This window comes from Brienomyrus brachyistius, chromosome 5 (genome assembly GCF_023856365.1).
Source record: "Brienomyrus brachyistius isolate T26 chromosome 5, BBRACH_0.4, whole genome shotgun sequence".
Lineage (NCBI taxonomy): Eukaryota > Metazoa > Chordata > Actinopteri > Osteoglossiformes > Mormyridae > Brienomyrus > Brienomyrus brachyistius.
Window position 1 is genome coordinate 36,095,308 of NC_064537.1, and position 7,447 is coordinate 36,102,754.

Sequence of the window (7,447 nt, forward strand, 5' to 3'; positions counted from 1 at the left end):
ACAGCTCAACATGCCCCTTGTCATCAAATAAGACAGGCTACTGATTCTTTCGATCTGAATGTTTTCATTTTGAGAATCAATTTTAACGTTAAAATATATATATTTTTAACATTGTTTGCTCCAAATTGGGGGAGTGAGAGGTGTGGAATGATACAGGATGTTATAATTGATCAGTACTGTCTATGTTTTGTGTCATGGCCTGCTTACCTGCCCCTCCCCTTTCTCCCTAGCAGAGTTATTACAAGCCACGCATGTTCTGTGTTTGTCTCTCCTCTCCTTACTGCCCCCTTGTTAACTTACTCCAGCTGTCTCCTGTCTATTCCCTCATTAACTCATTGTACAAGTGCCTGCTAGACTTGTCTTCCTGGCTCCCTGCTGTGGCTTTGGTCAGACCTGTTTGTCAGTGTTTTTATCCTGTGTGATCCCCTTCGTTTCTTGCCCTAGTTCCTTTGACTTCAATAAAGTCCCTGTGTTTCCCCTTAATCCTGCTTCTGTGTCATTTTGTTTTGAACCAAGAATTTTTATCTTTTATATTGTTAACATCTAATGATATTTCATTATGTATATTGGGTTTGGGTCTCAGGCCGATGACAAATCTCCCTTTTGAGTCCCCAGGTGAAAAAGTTTGGGAACCCCTACCATAGTGCATCCTGGTGTCATATCTTCCCCAGGTAAATGAGACACATGCACCCACCTGTCTGCATGATGTAACAGAAAAGGTGACTCATCAGACCAGACCACCTTCTTCCAATGCTTTATGGTCCAGTTCTGATACTCACATGTCCATTGTATGGAGTTTTGGTGATGGACAGGGGTCAGCATGGGAAATGTGTTTGCCCCATATGCAGCAATCTGAGATTCACTGTGTGTTCTGACACATTACTATCATACCCAGCTTTAACCTTTCCAGCAATTTGTACTGCAGTAGCTCTCCTGTGGGATCGGACCAAACGACCTAGCCTTCACTCTTCACGAGCCTTGGATGCTCATGACCCCATCGCCGGTTCACCGGTTGGCCTTGGACCACTTTTGGTAGGTACTGACCACTGCATACCAGGGACCTCCCATAAGACCTGTCATTTTGGAGATGCTCCGATCCAGTCTAACCATCACAATTCAGCCCTGGTCAGTATCTCATATCCTTATACTTGTCAGTTTTTCTGCTTACAACATATCGACTTCAAGAACTGACTGTTCACTTGCCTAATATATAACATATACCATGGATAGGGTATATTAAAATATTTGTATTTTCTATCCATCCATCCATCCATCTTCTAAACCACTTATCTTTCTGGGTCCGGAGCCTATCCTGGAAGCTATGGGCATGAGGCAGGAAACAACTCAGGACTGGCCCCTTGTAGGGCACACTCACACACTATTCACTTACATATGCACACCTATGGGCAATTTAGTAACTCCAATTAGCCTCAGCATGCTTTTGGACTGTGAGGGGAAAGCGGAGTACCCGGAGGAAACCCCATGACGACATGGGGAGAACATGCAAACTCCACACACGTAACCCAGGCGGAGACTCGAACCTTGGTTCAAGGTGTGAGGCAACAGTGCTAACCATTGCACCAGCATGCCGCCGTATTATATTATATTATATTATATTATATTATTTCTACTTAAGGGCTTACCAAATCAAACAACTTCTTTCTTTTTTTTTATAGAAACTGATTACATTAATGAAGATTTCTTACCGGTATTCTGGGTGAGTTTTTTCCTCAGCTCTGGAGGGATATGAACACTGCATCTTTTCAACTTTTCAGTAGTCTGGCTGAACGTGAATATTTGGAAGACTGGTAAAACGTTATTCTTGTGTCAGTCCACAAGGGGGCTCCCAATAATAGCCTGAGCTAAAACCCACGCAGAGCTTAACTGCCAATAATGTATATTTACTAGACCTGCTTCACATATCTCCAAGTGCAACGATTTGACCGCCATATTGGAAAAGTTGAAGCAATCTTTCAAACTGTGCAGCTTTTGGCTGCAGAAACAGGTGTGGATTCTGCTCCAGTGGTATAACCTTCAACCGGTTAGTGTGTTTATTGATCATTGTATATTTCTTCCTTGCAAACACACATTTTGCAATCTTGAGAACAGCTCTGGGTGGTATACCCATTCATCCAATATAGCAGTAATAATTTTCCGTATGGTATGAATTTTTAATTTACTGCCATACCATAGCATATCTGAAATGACAGCTGTGATTTTGTGTATAATTTAATTAAAAGATCGGATCTGTGTCACATTTGGCAAAAAATCCCATTTGAGTCACTTCAGCATGGCAGTGTGAACGTAGCCTTAGAAACTTCTTTCAGCATCATGCAGTTTATTCTTGGGCTGAACTTGCTAGTTCGGTCTGACCTGGCCATATCGGCAGTTGTCTTAAATGTTCTCCACTTGTAAATTATTTTTCAGACAGTGGAATGGCTGATTCTAAACTCTCATGGGATCTTTTTATATCCCTTCCCAGGCTCATATAGATCTACAAGCTTCTTTCTGACGGCCTCGGGGACCTCTTTGGATCTCATCATGGTGATACCACTCACTTCAACAATCAAGAACAAACCAAACTAAATGTCTGTGGTTTAAATACAACAGGCTCCACTCAAAAGCCCTGTAATGATGTTCTAATCATTTTCACCAGATGTGATGCAACAGAATCTAATTCAAGGCATTTTAAATGGTAATGGATGTGAAGGTGTCCTACCTTTTTCCTCAGTGGAAATTGGCATCATAGTTAAATACTTCTTTTAAATAAGTGAAATTGTTTCTTGTTTTTGCATTGGTCATAAAATTACATCACCTTTATGTACAGATATAATTTGAAAGAAGATTTAATATTGATATTGTAATGGTTCTGTGGGAGCTCTCATTGGCTGTTGTGGGAGGTGCATCATGGGAACAGGGATTATGCTGGAGTTTTGCTCATTATGTGTGCATGTTCTGGGCTTGCAGGTAAAAGAGCAAGCTGCACATGTTCTTTGTGTTGTGTTGTATGAGCAAGCTGATGATGGATTTCCAGACTCACATTGGAGGTAACAGGTATGGCAAATGATAACTCGGTGAGTCTGGGCTCTATCATCATGCTTGCTCACAGGTTTATGCTTGTGTGTATCCTAGTCTCTAGGGGACACACTGGTAATAGGTTGGCCTTTTTAAAGGCTGGTAAAAACAAACAATAAACCTGGCCGGTTCCATTACTGGTTCAAAGACCATAACTTGTCTGCGAGTGTGTCATTAGCGACTCTCTATCTCAAGAGAACTGCTACAATATGCTGATATTTGTGCCCTTGAGAGTGGGCTATCCTACAAAAATGAAGTTTTGCGAAAATGAGTTCCAAAGTTGATTTTTTTTTTTCAAAAAAATCAGTGTGCCTATACCCTACAATTAATATTTATCATAGGTAGCACAGAGGTATGACTTAGATAATAACTTATCCAATTGAAAATATTTAATAAAAAGGGGGTAGGTGTCATGCCCGGCTCGTACGCTCCTCGTGTGTGCCACGCCCCCTGATTACCCACGTGTGCTTCCCTGATTGTCTCCAGCTGTCTCCGATTATTTTGATCAGTCTTGTCCATTTAAGTCCCAGTCTTGCTTGTGTCCCTCGTCCGTCATTGTGGTTTGGTGATGCTTGTTGGTTTAGATGTTCCCTGTTCCCACAATAAACCCCGTAGTTTGCCCTGATTTCCGCCTGTGTGCCCGTTCCTTGCACGCCTGCCCGCATGATCACCGCTAGGTTCCGCACCGATCGTGACAGTAGGGGTCAAAAATGTGGGATAGCCCACTTTACCTCTCAAGGGCACATTTCTTAATAAAGAACTAAATATTTAATGGGGTGTCCTAATTTTTCACATGACTGTATATATAGCCATGAAAAAAATTGAGACAACTCTAAAAGTTTTTAAACAAATTTGCATTTTTAAATCCTGGTTTAATTGTGGTTCTGTGGGCAGAAGGCTACACTGAGCAACAGGTTGCTTCCAGGTTCAAAATGAAATTTCTAAGACAGCAGTATACAAAAGTGAAGCAGGAGACACTGGGAATGACCAGAAACCAGCAAGGTAAAGGGCGGAAACGAATTTATGATGCAAGAGACGACCATGAACCCACAATAAATTTAGTCGGACTGGGGGAGGGAGAAGTTGTTGAATGTAAATACCAGGGTCTAAAGAAAATATTATTACAAGCCCACATTACACACTCTCCCCACCTCTCCAGAAAATGTGACTCTATTCAATTCTCCTACAATATATTTTGTAAGGTTACAATGTATTTTGTAAGGTTCCTCAGAATACATCTCAACAACCAAACACTGACACCTTCAATTCTTTCAATAAAATCAGTTTTTAAAACTGCTTTCACATGTACAAACAAAATGCTAAGGAAATAATTTCACTGGCGGGTACAGCAGCTATCGTGCGGGTAGGCAGGTATGAACAGGCAGACAAGCCGAAATCAGGGCAAACTGGGGTTTATTCGGGGTGCGAAGCAGAAACATAGAATCACACCACCAAACCACAATGATGGACAAGGGGAACAGGTAAGACCAGGACTTAAATAGGAAGGGACTAATCAAAGTAAGCGGACATAGCTTGTCTATCGCATTGTCAGCGACAAGGTGGGCATTGTCAATGACGTCCAGGAGGACCCCATCGCGCTGTCACATTGTCAGTCGCAATGTCTATTTTGTTCTGCAATAAAAAAGGCCTGAATACCTTCTTAAAGAATGATCCTACACAAAGGCATTTGAGTCAGTTCTGGTGCATGAAATCTTTAACAATGGACACAAAAAAACACTGAAAAATGAACTTCTTTGAAACCCTCCACTGGATTAATGGTGGGAAGATGGATGGTGGGTAAAGATAGTTTTCATTTGTGTTGTTGTTGTTAAATGTAAATAAATATGTGTATAGTTGTATAAGTTAGTTATTTAATTTAAGAATTTAGAAAATGAAAAATAGAATTCATCCCCATCAAATTAAAGCTGCACTCAGTGGTATATTCAGTATCAAAATGATTGTGATGACATGAATATACTGATTGTATTTAATGTGGAATTGTTTTGCTTTGTGATTTTTAAAGACACAAGCTGTACTGACTATAACATGCTGTACATGCCTGGGTTGATGAAGATTAAACTCAGATCAGGGGAGAGGGTGGTTCAAGAAGGATGAGTCGTTCTAGACAAGAAGAGCAGTATTAGCTTTTAGAAGATGTTTTTCAGTGACTGTGGGCGTTTCAGAGAGACTGTTCCACAATGGCCTCTGCATCACTACAATATCACATGGATAACTAGAAAACAGACAGACTGCTGAATGGTAGAAGGAGAAGTCAGTACATGTTTGTGCAGAAATGTTTCCTAAGGTGCTAGGTATCGGTCCCTCAGATATCTGCAATTGTTGCAGTGCTTGGAATAGCCACTATTTCATAAGGCAGCAGGATTGCCGAATAGCAACAATATTCATTTGCTAATGGATTTACTGATAAATTCACTTTAAATTTGCAGTACATCATTTCACACTCATCAGATTATAGGTCAACACAGGATTAAAGTTTTCCAATACATTTTCCAACGGAAATGATATTTATGAACAATTTGTCATGCAGACAAAGCATAATGGCCTATTGACAAAAATACAGATTTATAAGCATTGTAATGCTTAAGATATATTATCGATTGGCTATAACTCTGATTGGCTGAACTCTTAAGAACATAAGAACTATACAAACGAGAGGAGGCCATTCGGCCCATCAAGCTCGCTTGGGGAGAACTTAACTAATAGCTCAGAGTTGTTAAAATCTTATCTAGCTCTGATTTAACGGAACCCAAGGATTCAGCTTGCACTACGTTATCAGGAAGACTATTCCATACTCTGACTACACGCTGTGTAAAGAAGTGCTTCCTTAAATCCAGTTTGAAATGTTGTCCCGCTAATTTCCACCCATGGCCACGAGTTCGTGTATTTGAACTAATGCTGAAGTAACTATTTGGCTGAACAGCATCCAAACCTGTTAGAATCTTATATACCTGGATCATGTCCCCTCTCAGTCTCCTTTGCTTGAGACTGAACAGATTTAGCTCAAGTAACCTTTCCTCGTATGACATTCCTCTAAGACCAGGAATCATTTTTGTGGCCCTACGCTGCACCTTTTTTAAGGCCACAATGTCCTTTTTAAGATATGGTGACCAAACCTGCACACAATATTCTAGGTGAGGTCTCACCAAGGAATTGTATAATCTTAGCATTACCTCCCTTGACTTATACTCCACACACCTGGAGATATACCCCAACATCCTATTGGCCTTTTTTATTGCTTCCCCACACTGGCGAGAATGGGACATGGAAGCATCAACATACACACCAAGGTCTTTTTCATGATCAGCTACCTTTATTTCAGTGGGACCCATAAAATACCTGTACTTTATATTTCTGCTCCCTACATGGAGTACCTTACATTTGTGTATGTTAAATTTCATCTGCCGGGTATCGGCCCAGTCACTAATTAAATCAAGATCCCACTGTAGCTGCTGAGCCGCTAATTCAATATCTGCTACACCACCCACCTTGGTGTCATCTGCAAATTTCACCAGTTTACTGTATATAATGGTATCTATATCATTTATGTAAATACATGTTATAATATCTTGTGTTATAATGGATACTTAGTGTGCTTTGGAACTCATGTTAGGATGTGTCATCAGAGTTATTCTTAGTCTATCATCACACCTCTTCTATGTTTGTGTAGTTTGTACATTTTCCCTGTCTTATATAGCTAGACTAAGTGGTATCTCCAAATTGCTGGTAGTACAGTAAAATCCATTTATAATGGACTTCAAGGGACCTGGCAAAACAGTCCATTATATCAAAAGTCAGAGGGGTAGCATGGTGGTGCAGGGGTTAGCACTGTTGCCTCACACCTCTGGGACCCAGGTTAGCTAGCCTGGTGGACATATGGCATCGAGTCCCTGAGGAAACCATCCACCGGGTTAATGTTCAAGGTTAGTGAAAGAGCTTCGGTACATAAATGAAACATGGATGCAGGAGTGTCACGCCCAGCTCGTACGATCCTCGTGTGTGCCACGCCCCCCTGATTATCCACGTGTGCTTCCCTGATCGTACCCAGCTGTACCTTGTTGTTTTGCTCTGTCTTGTCTATTTCAGTCCCTGTTTTGCCTTAGTTCATTGTCTGTCATTGATGTTAGTAGATGTCCGTGCTAGCTGTTCTGTCCCGTACTTTGAATAAACCCCTAGTCTGCCCAGTATTCTGCCTGCTTTCTGCCCATCTGCCTGCCCGAGCGATCACCCGTGCTACGGCGATCATAACAGAATGACAGACCAAAAGAAGAGAGAGGCGGAGCAGACCGAGAACCAACGTCTTGGTCTGCTGCATGAGGTGTATTACTGGCTAAACCAGGCCGACGTCCAGGAG